The sequence below is a fragment of the Schistocerca nitens genome, chromosome 2, assembly GCF_023898315.1.
Source record: "Schistocerca nitens isolate TAMUIC-IGC-003100 chromosome 2, iqSchNite1.1, whole genome shotgun sequence".
Lineage (NCBI taxonomy): Eukaryota > Metazoa > Arthropoda > Insecta > Orthoptera > Acrididae > Schistocerca > Schistocerca nitens.
In genome coordinates, this window is record NC_064615.1 from 131,416,969 (window position 1) to 131,435,308 (window position 18,340).

An 18,340-nucleotide genomic window follows, 5' to 3' on the forward strand; every position below is an offset into this window, starting at 1 on the left:
TAATTCTACATGGTTGTTGTCACTGAAAAAAGAAAAAAATTCTTTTCCAGTCTTGGCTTGCAACGATTTTTCTTTGTTTATTTAATCAAACACAAAAAGAGACAAACAGAGCAATAAAAATGAAATAAACTCTAGCAATATGCCTGTAAAAGGATCATGACGAAAATACCAAGAGAGCTAGTTAACTCAACGCCTTTTTTTGTCAAGCTTATCAACAGCAAGGTAACAAGAATGAAGCATACGAACAGAAAAGGGACTCCACACTTAATCAAATCGTTGACGGCTGAATACGAGGTACAGTACATTCACAATAAACTCATGATAGCATGGTATCCTTTTCTACTCCAATGGCCCGTAACCGTATATCTGTAAAAGGCAGAGGGTCCGGGTCATACCCGCTCCCAACCATGTAACGAACATAACCATATTGTTCTTCGTTCTGGGAAAGGAGGTTGAATCGGGGCGCATGAGAATCTCACTGGAGGCTGCCGCTTCCGCCGTCTTGTCAAGAAATGCCAATTGTCGTTGATACATAATATATCATAATGATACATAATGTATCCTTTTCATGGCTACGACTGCGTCGGTCTACCTCACTCAGTGCAAGGCGAAAAAGACGAATGTTGGGGACAAAGCTATGAACGACTCGGTACTACGAGGATGCCACTTCCATCGGAAAAATACATAGACTGACATTGGACCAAACAACTTTCCAATGTGTCTCTGGCGATAGGAACTCCACAGAGGAACAACGATTTGGAAACGTCCAGCAAGGTAACTACATTTTGACGGAGAGATACGACTGGGAAGAAATATCAATCCCTAAATAACTGACAACAAAAAAATTAACGAATATGCCTGAATTTATTATTTATCCTACTAGAATATATTGGAGGGGTAAGCTCGCAGGTTGGAGACAGGCGAAAAGATCCTTTAGACGTCAAATAAATTTCAAGGTTTCCCCAATACGACAACAACTGCACTGTTTCTTCGCGTCTGTCCTAACACGCTTTAAATATCCCGAACTGCTGGTGCTGCCATCTTTCATCTGTGAGTGGTTATTGCACGTTGACATGGAACTTAGGGGGTGGTCACATTAATGTCACTCGACTGTGTACATCTTAATCTACGTCCAGCAACACAAGTCACGTTACGGTGTTTGGTGGAGGGTACTTCCAGTACCACAATGATCCTCCCCCCTCCCCCTGCCTTCCCTGTTTCAGCAGCGAATGGTATGTGCGAAGAATGACTGGTCAATAAACCTCCGCTTGAGCTGTAATTTCTCAGATTTTCTTGTCGCAGTCATTTCACGAAACGTCTGAGAGGAGATAATACTTTACCCGACTCTTCTTCGAACGTACACACTGCGATTTTCAATAGAAAACCTCTCTGTAGTACATAACGCCTCTCTTGCAGCGTCTGCCACTAAACGTTCGAACATCTCCGTAAGGCTCTCGCTTTGACTAAACGATGCTATGACGGAGCGCGCTGCTCTTCACTGGATCCTCTTTATCTGTTCTATCAATTCCTTATGTGTCCCAGACGGATGAACAATACTCAAGAACTGGACAAAGAAGTGTTTTGTAAGCCACTTCATTGGCGATGAGTACGTTTCCTTATCGTTATTTCAGTAAATCTACGCATAGTATCCGCCTTTACTTCAGTTAGTTGTATGTGCTAATTGAACTTTAGGGCGCTCCCTGTTGATACTGCCGTTTAAGAAAGCTAGACGCATCCGTCACATGCTGCACAGGCATCAAAAAATGGTTCAAATGGCTCTAAGCACTATGGGACTCAACTGCTGTGGTCATCAGTCCCCTAGAACTTAGAACTACTTAAACCTAACTAACCTAAGGACATCACACACATCCATGCCCGAGGCAGGATTCGAACCTGCGACCGTAGCGGTCGCGCGGTTCCAATCTGTGGCGCCTACAACCGCTCGGCCACAGCGGCCGGCTGCATAGGAATCCCATGCGTCTGACGCATGTGTCTGGTATTACGCGACTTACATAGTTTGACCGACTCACAGCTTAGGCGAGGGCAAAGGTGCACACGGGACAAAGACCCGAATCTAGTATTTTTCCTAGTTGTGGTTGTAGTGTGGCCGCCCTGCATCTCCAGTTGAGAGCTTATATGGTGGAATAGTTAGGTGTGCTGTGTTAGTGGTTTGCTCTTTGATTCTTTCGAGATATGAGGTGAGTTAGTCTTTTGGAACACTCGACCTAAGTGTTTACCATGTAACTAATGGCTGTCTGTCTCCTATAACAAAATCCCAAATAATTAACAGTACTTCTTGTGTAGGTGCATAACGTAAGTCACGCTTTAAGTTTATTTGTTAGTTTAACAAGATGCCATATATGGCAGCTGATACCACAAGTTTAAAAATCAGCTCCACGGGGCGAAGATCCTAGGAACTACCTGGGACAAATGTCAGCTTGCGCACCTTTACTCCAAATCGTTTGTCTTTTTCTTCTTCGTTTTTAATACTGAATGCGTAGGTGTATTTAATATATTTAATGGACCTTAATTTGTAGTTCTATATTTCATATCGATGATTCAGTATCAATAAGACTATTTCAGCTTCAGGTTACAAAAATTGCGACAGAAAAACTTCCTCCACGCCGTTGTCTTCTAAAACATCAGTGGAGGCTAAGACACTAATAGAAAATTGATCTTACATTAGAAATGCAGCTAAGAGGCTTGGATGTGATTAATTCACGCCACGTAAAAGCAGTCTATGGAGTGGCATCATTGGGGCGCTTCAAGAGAGTATTTTCTAAGACAGAAGAAACTGCAGGGGCAGAGCACTATTTCAGTCTGGGTTCTATGTTCTATAGCTTAACGTTTAAAAACTTCCGACATTTAGCGTATCACTTATCGGGAAGAAATCGCGTTTCATAAAGAAACCCACATGGCAGGGGAAGACTGGACTCGCTCAGTTATCGCTCGTCATAATTTAAGTTTGAGGCAATAGGAGAAAATCAGTATCGCGAGGGTAATGGGGTTCAATAAAGTACGACTGGAATCCTTTTCTTTTCAGCATCTTGGAAACTTTGAAGTCTAAATACAGTTTTCCGCTTCATTCACTCTCTAATGAAGATTAATGGGGATGCAGACTGTACCGGAAAAACTGCAGAAAAGTGTGGCAAGAAAATGTCAAATAATGATAATACAATCTGTTTTCTTGTGTTAAGATGTTGTGTATTTAAATTAGTGATATGTTAATGTCATGTTTCGGTGTTCAATATGATAACGAAGATGGAGACAATTATGATGATAATGATGATGATGATGATGACGATGATGATGACTGTGATGATTTTGATATATTAAGCCATTAGACACGTTAATAACGGCAGTACCTGACAAACACATGATTCTCCTTTAGCCTGTTGTAATTACAACAATTTCTTTTTGCGTACAATTTTTCCCCATAAGAATGCGATGCTTACCCCAGGCCTAGGGCAAAGACCTATTTTCTTCATTTGTAACATTTTGTTAAATATAACTTTAATATATCAGCAGACAATCTTGAACTTGTGGTATCGTGTAAAGTATGATACTAGATGAATTGTATAGAATTTTCATTCTAACCAGAAAAGCAGAGGCGAAAAACAGATACGTGTTAGGTGCACACCTTTGCACCTTCCTATCCTAGCTGGCGGTTCCTATAGCACGTCAGCCACACAGCGTTATTTGGTCTCCTGTCTTTGCAACAAAACGAAGAGTGAGCTCGATTTGTTGTTTTATCTAGTGTTAGAAAACGTTGAAGATGGAGAAATACATTTAGAGTTACGTGAGGAAAATGCCGAAGAACAGCCGATTTTCCGAACAGGAATTAAGGAAGCCTTTTTTGAGTAACGCATCAGATGGCACTTGCTGAAAAATGACCAGACATCTCAGGAGTATTACGGGCTGAATATGTCACAGTTTCTTCGATCTCGTCAAAAAAGATATCAAGGATTCTTCTCCCAGATATCCATACCCTATAGATCCAGACGAAAAACTAACTTCAATACTGAGGTATATAAAATTAAAAATCTTCCTTAATGTGTTACTGATTTATTAATAATTCAGACGTTATAAAAAAGGAGAAAAGCATACTATAAAAGTAAGAAGTAAGATTGATCACAATATTACAAGGATTGGTAAGTTTGCGTTACAGTCTCTGTGTAACCAGATTGTGCAATGTCGGTGTTCTCCACACTTGATGGCGTTGGAGTTGTTGAGCATGAGTCAGCCCACCGAGAACTCATCGACTCCAGGATTTTGTCATTTTTACGTCTCCTGTTAATGAGAGGTCTGAATGGCGTGATGTCTTCGCGGTTTTCTGGAGAAACATCGTTGCTGGACGAAGTTTGGCACACCTCTCTGTATCTCGCTTCACGTGAACTTTGCACTTCATCTCCCTCAACGATGGATGTATTTCTGTGAAATATATTATAAAAATAATTTAATATAAATAATAAAAATTTAACGGAGTGAAAAGTAAGGAAAACGGGCAGACAGAGTTGGAACTTACTTTCACTTCTGATGCACTTTGTGTAAAAACGAGAACATATCAGTCAGTCCCCATTCAGTGTCTTTAGCGCAAGTAGAACTTCCAATACTTTTTTCTTTCCTCTGCCTTTTTTTATGTGTGTACTTAATGTCGCGCCACCTTTCCTTGCAATCTTCCCTAAAACAAACAATTTAATTAAATAATTATTATAGTATTAGTAGTAATTTTGAAAATTACATTTATATTATTTTTATTTTGTTTTTAAATTTAAGGCAACAGAAGAAATTTTTATGTCTTTGACATTTGCGTTCAGAATATCTTCTAGTTACGTTGGCAACGTCTTACGAGTTGTGTTACTAGTGCTACGGAAGGAATTAGAGCCGATCCTTTTGCCAACGATCCCACTGATCACTTAAAATCAAAATGTAAAGAATTTGAAGAAAAGTGGCAATTTCCTAACAATGTTGGTGCCATCGATGCAAAACATGTGCGAATTTTTCCCCCTGAGCAACCAGGTTTATTGTATTACACTTATACATTTTTTTCTCTAGCGTTCTTGTTACTGTGGTTGACGTGAACTGCAAATTGATTTTCGTTGATGTCTGGCCATACGGGCAGGAAGGCGACAGTGGAATTTTGGGCAAAAGTAATAATAATAATTTGGAAGTGGTAAGATATTTACAACGCCTACTAAACTACCGAATTCGGACCTAGTAGTGATATGTGGTTTTGTAGGCGACGAGGCATTTCCATTACATCGCAAGGTGTTGAAACTTTTCTCTCGCCGAATTGCTAGTACTGATTAACAAAGTTTGGTTTTCACTATCGTCATTCAAGAGCTCGTAGAGTTTCTGAAAATGCCTTCGCTCTGTTAACTCAAATATTTTGCTTATTATATTCGTCACCCAGTCTAAAGCCAGAAACGACCGATAAATTGATTATTGTTGCTTCCTGTTTACACAGTTTACTTAGAGATACAGTCTTAGATAAATATAACCAGCCTCCTTTTGAATTAAGCAGCATCTACTGCAGATCTTGGATCATTAACAAGCAGTGGAGGTTATTCACACGTTGAAAGACTTCCTGTGCGAGATTCATTTACAGATAATTTCAGCAGCCGCGTAGATGCAGGGACAATACCATGTCAAAGTAATTAAGTTAAGAGGACTCAAAAAATGGTTCAAATGGCTCTGAGCACTACGGGACTTAACTTCTGAGGTCATCAGTCCCCTAGAACTTAGAACTACTTAAACCTATCTAACCTAAGGACATCACACACATCCATGCCCGAGGAAGGTTTCGAACCTGCGACCGTAGCGGTCGCGTGGTTCCAGAGTGTAGCGCCTAGAACCGCTCGGCCACTCCGGCCCGCCTAAGAGGACTCAGTAGGCTTCGAACTTCATAGCGTTACAGAGTCTTTTTGAAAATACATAAGCATATATATATATATATATATATATATATATATATATATATATATATATATAAATTAAACCTATATAATATAGAGCAGTTTCTGATATTTGCTTTTTGTACGCTTCATTATTATAATAATACAAGAATAACAAAGGTAATAGTGCAAAAATAAACTTTTTGTTTATTGCAATATTCACATTTGCCTGAAAATAAACTAAGAAACGATATGACGAAACGAAAACACGATGTGCGAGAATAAAATAATGAGACTGATTATCTTTGTAAGATGTGGCAATCCTGCAGGCTTGCGTAGGCACAATATCTTTGACCTTGGCCTACAAGCTGCTTCTAGTCCAAGCGGCACATCAATGCAACTACTGAGTAGTGAGTTCTGCTGTAATAAGTTAACACGTGTTTGTGTCTCTCGTCACGGAAATGGAACCGCATAATATTGCACAAAGGTATGCCACTTCTTTTTGCGTTAAATTAGGTGAAAACGCGACTACAACTTACGGTAAGCTTCAGAAGGCTTTTGGAGATGAGGTTATGTCAACAGCTCAAGGTTTTCGTTGGCATAAAATGTTTAGTGAAGGCAGAACGAATGTTGAAGACGAAGACCGCAGTGGACGACCATCAACCTCATGGACGGATGTCAGCTTGGCCAGGGTGCGTGAACTCGTACGATCTGATCGAAGATTATCGGTGAAAATGATTGCAGAAGAACTGAATATCAATCGAGAAACGGTTCGTCTAATAATAACTGAAGATCTTGGTGTGACAAAGATCGCGTAATGTGCCATCCCATACTGCTCTGTCAGTACAGCAATTTTTAACTCAAAACAAATTTCACTACAACCACAGCCACCTTTTTCACCAGATATCGCTCTTTGCCACATTTTTTTGTTTCCAAGAGTCAAAACAGCGGTCGAGGGACACCATTTTCAAAAAACACAAGATATACAAAAAGCTGTGACGAGGGTCTTGAAGCATATTGCAGAAGATGAGTTCTAGAAATGTTCCAGTGGCTGAAGCAATGGAAAAACTGTGTGCAATGAGAAAGAGATAACACTAAACATGACTAAAACGGTAAGCAACAATTTTTTTCACGTTGTTGTTGTTGTGGTCTACAGTCCTGAGACTGGTTTGATGCAGCTCTCCATGCTACTCTATCCTGCGCAAGCTTCTTCATCTCCCAGTATCTACTGCAACGTACATCCTTATGAATCTGTTTAGTGTATTCATCTCTTGGTCTCTACGATTTTTACCCTCCACGCTGAACCTCCAATACTAAATTGGTAATCCCTTGATGCCTCAGAACATGTCCTACAAACCGATCCCTACTTCTACTCAAGTTGTGCCACAAACTTCTCTTCTCCCCAATTCTATTCAATACCTCCACATTAGTTATATGATCTACCCATCTAATCTTCAGCATTCTTCTGTAGCACCACATTTCGGAAGCTTCTATTCTCTTCTTGTCCAAACTATTTCTCGTCCACGTTTCACTTCCATACATGGCTACACTCCATACAAATACTTTCAGAAACGACTTCCTGACACTTAAATCTATATTCGATGTTAACAAATTTCTCTTCTTCAGAAACGCATTGCTTGCCATTCCCAGTCTACATTTTATATCCTCTCTACTTCGACCATCATCACTTATTTTGCTCCCCAAATAACAAAACTCCTTTACTACTTTAAGTGCCTCATTTCCTAATCTAATTCCATCAGCATCAACCGACTTAATTCGACTACATTCCATTATCCTCGTTTTGCTTTTGTTGATGTTCATCTTATATCCTCCTTTCAAGACACTGTCCATTCCGTTCAACTGCTCTTCCAAGTCCTTTGCTGTGTCTGACAGAATTACAATGTCATCGACGAACCTCAACGTTTTTATTTCTTCTCGATGGATTTTGCCGGCCGAAGTGGCCGTGCGGTTAAAGGCGCTGCAGTCTGGAACCGCAAGACCGCTACGGTCGCAGGTTCGAATCCTGCCTCGGGCATGGATGTTTGTGATGTCCTTAGGTTAGTTAGGTTTAACTAGTTCTAAGTTCTAGGGGACTAATGACCTCAGCAGTTGAGTCCCATAGTGCTCAGAGCCATTTGAACCATTTCGATGGATTTTAATACCCACTCCGAATTTTTCTTTTGTTTCCTTCACTGCTTGCTCAATATACAGATTGAATAACATCGGGGAGAGGTTACAACCCTGTCTCACTCCCTTTCCAACCACTGCTTCCCTTTCATGTCCCTCGACTCTTATAATTGCCATCTGGTTTCTGTACAAATTGTAAATACCCTTTTGTTCCCTGTATTTTACCCCTGCCACCTTCAGAATTTGGAAGAGAGTATTCCAGTCAACATTGTCAAAAGCTTTCTCAAAGTCTACAAATGCTAGAAACGTAGGTTTACCTTTCCTTAATCTAGCTTCTAAGATAAGTCGTAGGGTCAGTATTGCCTCACGTGTTCCAACATTTTTACGGAATCAAAACTGATCTTCCCCGAGGTCGGCTTCTACCACTTTTTCCATTCGTCTGTAAAGAATTCGCGTTAGTATTTTGCTTCCGTGACTTATTAAACTGATTGTTCAGTAATTTTCACATCTGTCAACACCTTCTTTCCTTGGGATTGGAATTATTATATTCTTCTTGAAGTCTGAGGGTATTTCGCCTGTCTCATACATCTTGCTCACCAGATGGTAGAGTTTTGTCAGGACTGGCTCTCCCAAGGCCATCAGTAGTTCTAATAGAATGTAGTATACTCCCTGGGCCTTGTTTCGACTCAGGTCGTTCAATGCTCTGTCAAACTCTTCACGCAGTATCGTATCTCCCATTTCATCTTCATCTACATCCTCTTCCATTTTCATAACATTGTCCTCAAGTACATCGCCCTTGTATAGACCCTCTACATACTCCTTCCACCTTTCTGCTTTCCCTTCTTTGCTTAGAACTGGGTTTCCATCTGAGCTCTTGAGTGGTTCTCTTTTCTTCAAAGGTCTCTTTAATTTTCCTGTAGGCAGTATCTATCTTACCCCTAGTGAGATAAGCCTGTTCATCCTTACATATATCCTCTAGCCATCCCTGCTTAGCCATTTTGCACTTCCTGTCGATCTCATTTTTGAGACGTTTGTATTCCTTTTTGCCTGCTTCATTTACTGCATTTTTATATTTTCTCCTTTCATCAATTAAATTCAATATTTCTTCTGTTACCCAAGGGTTTCTACTAGCCCTTGTCTTTTTACCTACTTCATCCTCTGCTGCCTTAACTACTTCATCTCTCAAAGCTACCCATTCTTCTTCTACTGCATTTCTTTCCCCCATTTCTGTCAATTGTTCCATTATGCTCTAGCTGAAATTCTTTACAACCTCTGGTTCTTTCAGTTTATCCAGGTCCCATCTCCTTAAATTCCCACCTTTTTGCAGTTTCTTCAGTTTTAATCTACAGTTCATAACCAATAGATTGTGGTCAGAGTCCACATCTGCCCCTGGAAATGTCTTACAATTTAAAACCTGGTTCTTAAATCTCTGTCTTACCATTACATAATGTATCTGAAACCTGTCAGTATCTCCAGGCTTCTTCCATGTATACAACCTTTTTTATGATTCTTGAACCAAGTGTTAGCTATAATTAAGTTGTGCTCTGTGCAAAATTCTACCAGTCGGATTCCTCTTTCATTTCTTAGCCCCAATCCAAATTCACCTACTATGTTTCCTTCTCTCCCTTTTCCTACTACCGAATTCCATCCCCCACGACTTTTAAATTTTCGTCTCCCTTCACTATCTGAATAATTTCTTTTATTTCATCATATATTTCTTCAATTTGTTCGTCATCTGCAGAGCTAGTTTGCATATAAACTTGTACTACCGTAGTAGGCGTGGGCTTCGAGTCTATCTTGGACACAATAATGCGTTCACTATGCTGTTTGTAGTAGCTTACGCGCACTCTTATTTTTTTATTCATTATTAAACCGACTCCTGCATTACCCCTATTTGATTTTGTATTTATAACCCTGTATTCGCCTGACCAAATGTCTGGTTCCTCCTGCCAGCGAACTTCACTAATTCCTACTATATCTAATTTTAACCTATCCATTTCCCTCTTTAAATTTTCTAACCTACCTACTCGATTAAGGGATCTGACATTCCACGCTCCGATCCGTGTCAGTCTCATTACTTTATTGTCGCACCTCGTATACGGTACTGTTCTTACTTGTTTTCTCCACGAATTCTGCAGTTTGTCTCGAAGCATTATTCATCATAGTTTGGTCTTCGTATAGCGGTAAGTATACAACTTAGATGCAAGGTTTTTTTTTTATCCATTCTACCAGTTTCTCATCGTCCACCATTGTAAATAATACGTCGGACATGCTCACTTCTTGTCCTACGTGGCTGCGCCTATAACGCTCTGCAAACGAATCGGCCGCAGTCATTCGTTGCATTAGCGTTAGCTGCAGATAAAGCTGGCGCATTATGGGCTACAGTCCCGTATGCTCTGGGGTGGCAAAACTCGTGGGACAGCGATATGCACGTATGCAGATAGCGCTAGTATCGCGCACACAAGGCATAAAAGGACAGTGCAATGGGGGAGCTTTCATTTGTACTCATGTGATGCATGTGAAAAGTTTTCTGGCGTGATGATGGCCGCACGACAGAAATTTCCAGACTTTGAACATAGAATGGTAGTTGGAGCAAGAGGCATGGGACGTTCTATTTCAGAAATCATTAGGCAATTAAATATTGCGATATGCAGAGAGTCAAGAGTGTGCCGAGAATACCAGATTTCAGGCGTTACCTCTCAACAGGTACAGCACACTGGTGGACGGCCTTCACTTAATGACCGTGAGCAGCGGCGCTTGCGTTGAGCTGTCAGTGCTAACAGACGTGCAAGGATGCGTGATATAATGCAGAAATTAATTTGGGACGTTCGACGAACGTATCCGTGAGGATAGTGTGGTGACATCTGGCGTTAATCGGCTGTATCGGCAGACAACCGAGGCGAGTGCCTTTGCTGACAGCACAACATCGCATGCAGCGCTTCTTCTGGGCTCGTGAAATTATCGATTGGATCCTAGACGACTGGAAAACCGTGACGTGGTTGGATGAAACCCGGTTGTAATCGGTAAGAGCTCATCGTAGGATTCGAGTCTGGTGCAGATCCCACGAAACCATGGACCCAGGTCGTCAACCAGGCACTGTGAAAGCAGATGGTGGGTCCATAAATCTGTGGGCTGTATTTACATGGAGCGGGTCCCCTGGTTCAACTCAATCGATCATTGACTGTAAATTGCTATGTTCGGATACCTGGAGGCCATTTGCAGCCATTTACCAACTTATGTTCGCAAAAAACGATGTCATGTCACTGGGTCACGGTAGTTCGCAATTGGTTTGAATAACATTCTGGACAATTTTTTATTTATTTATTTATTTATTTATTGAGTGAATGATCTGGCCACCCAGATCGCCTGACATCGAACATTTATGAAAAATAGTCGAGAGGTCGATTTGTGCACAAAATCCTGCACTAGAAACACTTCAGCTATTATAGACGACTATAGAGGTGGCATGGTCAATACTCTCCAAAGGACTTCCAACGACTTATTGAATCCATATCACTTTGAGTTGTTGCACTCCGCCGAGTGAAAGGAGGTCCGAAGCTATATTAGGAGGTATCCTATGAATTTTGTCACTTAGACTTCGTTCCTTATTACACGAGTCATAACACGATCTTCTCATAAACAACCGGCACTAAAATGCGGTTTCTCAAAAATGCCCATAGCATATTCTGTCCTTAAAACGGATTGTAGGTGTCGTCACTCCTACCTGCTTCAGTAGCGATGGAACACTAATATTTTGCGTATCCTTCACGGTGTTGCAGTTTTAATGGGCGTATTTACAAATCGTCTATAGGCAGTTATACTTAAATCGCATTACTGTGTTACTATAGTAATTAGTGGGTATGTTCTCGTTTCTCGTTACCCATCGTCTTTTTAAAGGCCGATTGTGTACCAACCGAGGTGGCGCAAACGATTCACTTTAGAGAGTGTTGATACACAATTTAGGGCAACTTGCTTTAGCTTTTCCGTGGTTTCTTTAGATGGATCAAGACGAATCGCGGGAGGACTCCCTTGAATCGCGAAGAAACGATTTTTTTGTCAGTGCTTGCCCTATCCCAGCACCATCTTTGAAAATATCAACATAGATGGTGCGACAAGCTCCAGTCTTCCTTCATTGCATCTTGTGCACAGTGATTATGAAATGTGGCGCTTTCAATGGAAATGAATACATGGTTCGTAGAAAGTTACTACGTAGGATTTATTTGGGTGCAATAAAAACGTAATACCCCTTCCTATGTCTTTTGGAAAACAATCAAAATAAAGTGGTTGAGAAAGAGAATATCGTTCGTTAGAAAACACAGTGCGCTTGTAAATCCATCGCTGAACAGGTGTCCATTTGGAAAACATAGCGATAGCACAGGACAGCAGAAAGATGCAGAATAAATTAGGCCAAGGCAGCACTCTGTTAAAGGAAAAGAATTCTCACAGCAAACACACATAGTCTGCCGCTGGAAAACAAGGCATGTAGCTGGTGGGTGCTTTTTTTTATGGGGGAGAGTCCTGAACATATGTGGTGGACGAAATGAGACGGATTCAAGGGTTCTAAATGTGTTGCTTCAAAAGGATATTCAGTATCCCATGGGAAGTTAATTTAAATGGAAGTTTCCTCTAGGGAACTAAAGAAAACCGAGGGCTGTTTCATATGATTAAGAAGAGACGAGACGTCTGGTTGGTACAAATTCTGTGACATGATAGCTTTTTGCTGCAGAAGATTAGTGTAATTGAAAATGTAGGCCAAAGATGTTGTTACCTGTAGAATTGCAGTCAATAAACCCAGGATTGTGAAATTAAAGAAGAAACAGTATAGAAGAAGCAGGACTACAAGCCAGTGAAGTTAGAGATTGCGGGAAGCATAACCGCACAAAATCTCATGAGTGTAATCGAGACTGACCGCAGCTGTAAAGTTCAGGACAGTCAAGAAGTGTAAAAGAATGTGGAGTAAAACTCGGAGACTGTGAGGAAAAGGAAGTTGATCTTTGTTGGACAACTGTGCAGAATGGACACAAATAGACTATACAAACAAATATTTGATTACCTCAGGAACAGGAAGACCACCACGATGTGGATTAAGGAAGCTCGGAAAAGCCCTGAGAGGTCTAACAAACCAAAAGTACTCATATTAGAACGACACAAGCTTCGAAACAGAAAACAAAGTTTAGGAAGGTTTCAATTCTAATGAAGGGCTACAATCAGCGGAAGAAGATGGATGTAAGAACAAAAGGAACAGATTAGTGAAGTAATGAAGGAGTATTGGAAACAGAGGAAGCTCCAGATAAAGAGGACAAAATGAAGTTGTAGCGTCATCCTTAAGTGACCAACTCACCAATAAAAAAGAAGCGACTGATTACAGTTTCTACACAAACGAACTATCACGCGACTAGTTTTTGTTCCGTTGGCTGTGGCCCCGTGCGGATGTCATAATTCGTCTGTTTGCAGTTTCTGCTTCCTTTGTCGTCTGGCCAGCATTCACACTGGACCACCAAGAGCCGCTACGTTGGCAAACACCGAAAGGTTGGACGTCCACTTCGCCAGAAGACGGACGGCGTAGGGTGCCCGGCGACATCTCATCTCAGATGGCTGAGTGCTCAGGTTTTTCGCCCCGCGGTGTCCCCCTCCCCCCCCCCCCCCCCGCCCTGTCAGCTGAGTGACGGGGACCTGCTGTCTCTCTGAAGACCACTGACGGGCTGGATGGGATGCTCCAGCCCCGCCCCCAGGGAACGTCCGACGCCGCAGGCGGCCGCACAGCAAAAACACGAGGTTCAGCCGAGTTCGGCACAGCCGTTCCGCGACCTCCACGGGGATCAGCACATGAAACACGCCGCTGCGGGCGGCCAGACCTCCCACGCGTGTTGTGGGTGGAAGGTGGGCGAGGGTGAAGGAGGACCACATGGGACAGTCAGCGCTCGCTCCAGGAAATCTGTACGTGGTATTAGGTTTTCTACAGTTCCGGCAAAAATCACCAAAAAATCAGTGATCTCAAACTTGGCCATTTCAGTCTCATACTTAACATAGCGCTAGCCATATACCTGTCGCACCACAGTTAATAACGAAAAGTAATGTGAGTGAAAGTAAACTATAGTAGAAGCAGGAACTTTCCAGTAAGTATCAGCCCACAGTCGAACTGGTTCAGAGATAACTTTGCGAATTAGTGGTGTAACGTATTACTATGTTTACGACGTTTCTCATCGAGCCATATACGTTATCTCGCATTTCTAGCTGCTTCTCTCACACAAATAATGATAAAAATTCAGAAATTCGGGGTCACCACCAGCCCAAGCCCTTCCTAACCATTTAGAAAAAATGGAGCTGCAAAATTATTAGTTTAATTACTTTAATAATTTAATTACAAGTACGCAAATTTCTTTAAGCAGCTAGATAAATAGCACTCCATGTCGTGCATGAAGCAACTTGATTAATTCAGGAATGGAAATCAGAATAAGGGGGTAAGATCGACACCAAAGAATTTATCTTTCACGTAAATTATTTATTGTAACTAAATATTTGGTTGCACATCCTAACTACACATAACTGGTGCCTGACTCGAAATATATAAATAAGAATTACGTGAGAATGAAACAGAGCACAATTTAACTACAGCAAGATGAAACACAGAAGACGGGGGTGGGAGACCATTATACTATCATCTCCTTTGCATTAATACCATAAAAATATCTCAGTGAGATTTGCATTACGATTCTACGCATGCACTATTTTGGACAGAGGTTTAACCAATACACATGGCTGTGCGATAATTATTTAACATGCTAACTGCGTCTGCTGCTTGCAAACGGCCGGACTAGAGCACGTGGTGCATTCTGACTCAAACTGTTGTGCTGCTTTGTAGAAAGCGCACGAAAGAACGGATATAGAACAAGCAAATTGTTAAAATAAAGCCTATTGCGGTGCCGCGGTGGACCAGAAGGGTCATTGATTACCAAACACGTGGCACAAAATCGACACACAAAGACAACAGCAATTTCCACAAATTATAAGATTAAAAATCATTAAAAAAATAACTCGGTTCACACGCTTCAGTTAAGCTGAACTTCTTAAGTATTTCAACAGTTAAACATAACGAAGTCCTAACTCAACCTGTTTCCTATCACCTGAAACCCCCCTCAAGAGCTACGATCCGTACTCACCAAGCGTTCACCGAAGAGTGCTGCTCTTTCAAGATTATCTAGCTCCTCGTGCAGCGGAAGCTACCAGAGGGGTAGCCCTCCGTCACCAACCTCACACACAAAAACAGCCTTCGACACAGCCCTCGACTAAGATGGTTCAGGTATTGGAAACCTAAGTTGGTCATCCTGTGCTATCCTTTGAACGACAAGCAACATTGTCTGCTCCCAGCAGACGATGACCAATACAGCGATTCCCACAAAACAAAACCGAAACCCACATTAAAACACACATATAATAATCAAAAGGCCTTATTTGAGTGCTCAGTCTTTCTGGAAGAGTTCATGAATTGAGCTAAAATCAGGTAGTAAAATGAATAGGTTGTACCGAATTCGACATGCGTCTTATGAAACGACTTTACAAAGACGTTTCAGTGGTTGCGAGCTGCCACAACCTTCAGTATGACTATACGGAGGTTGGACAAAAATATGAAAACAGCGTGCGAAATGCCTGCCTAGAACAAAAATGCAGATGCTGTCCAAGCCTGCAGCTTGCACTGTTGTATTTGACTGTGAAAAGCACTTGTGCAATGTCCTCAACACGTTGCAAGTGTCGCTCGTGGTCAGAACGGTGTCGTATGTAGTTGTGAATTCATATGTAAATGCGAACGTGGGCAAATTGTCGGTGCTCGTACGGTGGGTACTTGGGTAACTAAGGCAGCCGAAATGTTTGGTGAATCAAGAGGCACCGTATCGAAGATTTATACCACATCTAGGGAAGCTGAAAATATCAGCCTCTAAGTCACAACGCGAGCAAAGGTGTGAGTTAACGATTGCGACAGACGGTCATTCAACATGATTATGTCGAAAAATTAGAGGACGGCAGCTACAAAAGTCACAGGAGAACTGAACGTCAGAACCCTGTCAGCACCAACACGCACACGAAGAGAGCTCCCATACTCATGAAGTAATAAGTGCTATCGACAGGGGATGTCAAATTGATTCCATAGTCTTAGGTTTCCAGAATGCTTTCGACACCGTTCCTCACAAGCGTCTTCTAACCAAACTGCGTGCCTACGGAGTATCGCCTCAGTTGTGCGACGGGATTCGTGATTTCCTGTCAGAAGGGCCACAGTTCGTAGTAATAGACGGAAAGTCATCGAGTAAAACAGAAGTAATATCCAGCGTTCCCCAAGGAAGTGTTGTAGGCCCTCTATTATTCCTGGTCTATATTAACGACATAGTAGACAATCTGAGTAGCCGTCTTAGCTTGTTTGCAGACGATGCTGTCATTTACCGTCTTGTAAAGTCATCAGATGATCAAAACGACTTGCAAAATGATTCAGGTAAGATATCAGTATGGTGCGAAAAGTGGCAGTTGACCCTGAATAAAGAAAAGTGTGAAGTTATTCACATGAGTACTAAAAGAAATCAGCTGAATTTCGATTACGCGATAAGTCAAACAAATCTGAAGGCTGTAAATTCAGCTAAATACTTAGGGATAACAATTACAAATAACTTAAATTGTAACGATCACGTAGATAATATTGTGGGTAGAGCAAACCAAAGACCGCGATTCATTGGCAGAACACTTAGAAGGTGCAACAGATCTACTAAAGAGTCTGCTTACGCGACGCTTGTCCGCTCTATTCTGGAGTATTGCTGTGCGGTGTGGGATCCGTATCAGGTGGGACTGGCGGATGAAATAGAAAAAGTACAAAGAAGGGCAGCTCGTTCTGTATTATCGCGAAATAGGGGAGATAGTGTCACAGACATGATACGTGAATTGGAGTGGCAATCATTAAAACAAAGGCGTTTTTCTTTGCGACGGGATCTTCTCATGAAATTTCAATCACCAATTTTCTCCTCCGATTGCGAAAACATTCTGTAGGCACCCACCTACATAGAGAGAAATGATCATCACGATAAAATAAGAGAAATCAGGGCTCGCATAGAAAAATTTAAGTGCTTCTTTTTCCCGCGTGCCGTTCGAGAGTGGAACGGTACAGAGACAGCTTCAAGGTGGTTCATTGAATCCTCTGCCAGGCACTTTATTGTGAATAGCAGAGTGATCACGTAGATGTAGATGTAGAATCTAAGGCGAACTCGAAAGCCACGCATCAGCGATGCAAATGCCAGTAACAGGAAAACGTGGTGCCGAAGACATAAATCAGGACTATGGAAAAAATGGTTCAAATGGCTCTGAGCACTATGGGACTTAACATCTGAGGTCATCAGTCCCCTAGACTTAGAACTACTGAAACCTAACTAACCTAAGGACATCACACACATCCATCCCCGAGGCAGGATTCGAACCTGCGACCGTAGCAGTCGCGCGGTTCCGGACTGAGCGTCTAGAACCGCTAGACCACCGCGGCCGTCCAGGACTATGGAGAAACGGGCCAAAGTCACTAGGCGGACGAGTCTTGTTTCACACTTGGTCAACTTCTGGACGAGTTTACGTAGCGGCAGTGAAACATGGTGAGTAGTGGCTCTGAGCACTATGGGACTCAACTGCTGAGGTCATTAGTCCCCTAGAACTTAGAACTAGTTAAACCTAACTAACCTAAGGACATCACAAACATCCATGCCCGAGGCAGGATTCGAACCTGCGACCGTAGCGGTCTTGCGGTTCCAGACTGCAGCGCCTTTAACCGCACGGCCACTTCGGCCGGCCCATGGTGAGTAGTCGGTGATAATTTGGACATCCATGTCGTTTTATTCCATGGGCTTCTGCAAGGTCGCACTACTGTCAAGGATTATGCGACCACTTTGGCTGATCTTGTCCGTCCAATCGTACAATGCTTGCTACCCAATGGTTGAGCTGTGTTCAAGACGACAGTGCCCCTGTTCACATAGATCGTATCGTCCACGACTAGTTTTCTGAGACCAAAGATGAATTGTTGCCTCTCCCCTGGCCATTATAGTCGTCAGTTCTCAATATTCTTGGTACTTTGTGATCTACTTTGGAGAGTAGGCTGCGTCATCGCTATCCACCTCCATCATTGTTCCTTGAACTTACCAGTGGTTTGTAAGAGGTATGGTATAACATTCCCCAGAAAACGGTACAGGACATATATTTATCCATACCGAGACGACTGGAAGCTGTTTTCAGTGCCATAGAGAGTGTTTAAAGAAAAGTGTCCTACAGGACGTAATATTCGTAAATACTCGAAGAAAAGT

The 18,340-nt window shown here is 42.0% G+C and overlaps 1 long non-coding RNA gene across 1 annotated transcript in view; it reads right to left on the reverse strand.

Moving 5' to 3' along the window:
- Positions 1 to 4,554: 4,554 nt before the first annotated feature.
- LOC126235824 (uncharacterized) overlaps positions 4,555 to 18,340 on the reverse strand; it is a 232,154-nt gene continuing 218,368 nt past the window's right edge. Inside the window, exon 3 of the long non-coding RNA XR_007544817.1 lies at positions 4,555 to 4,681. This is a non-coding gene — a long non-coding RNA (uncharacterized LOC126235824). The remainder of the gene's footprint in view (positions 4,682 to 18,340) is intronic.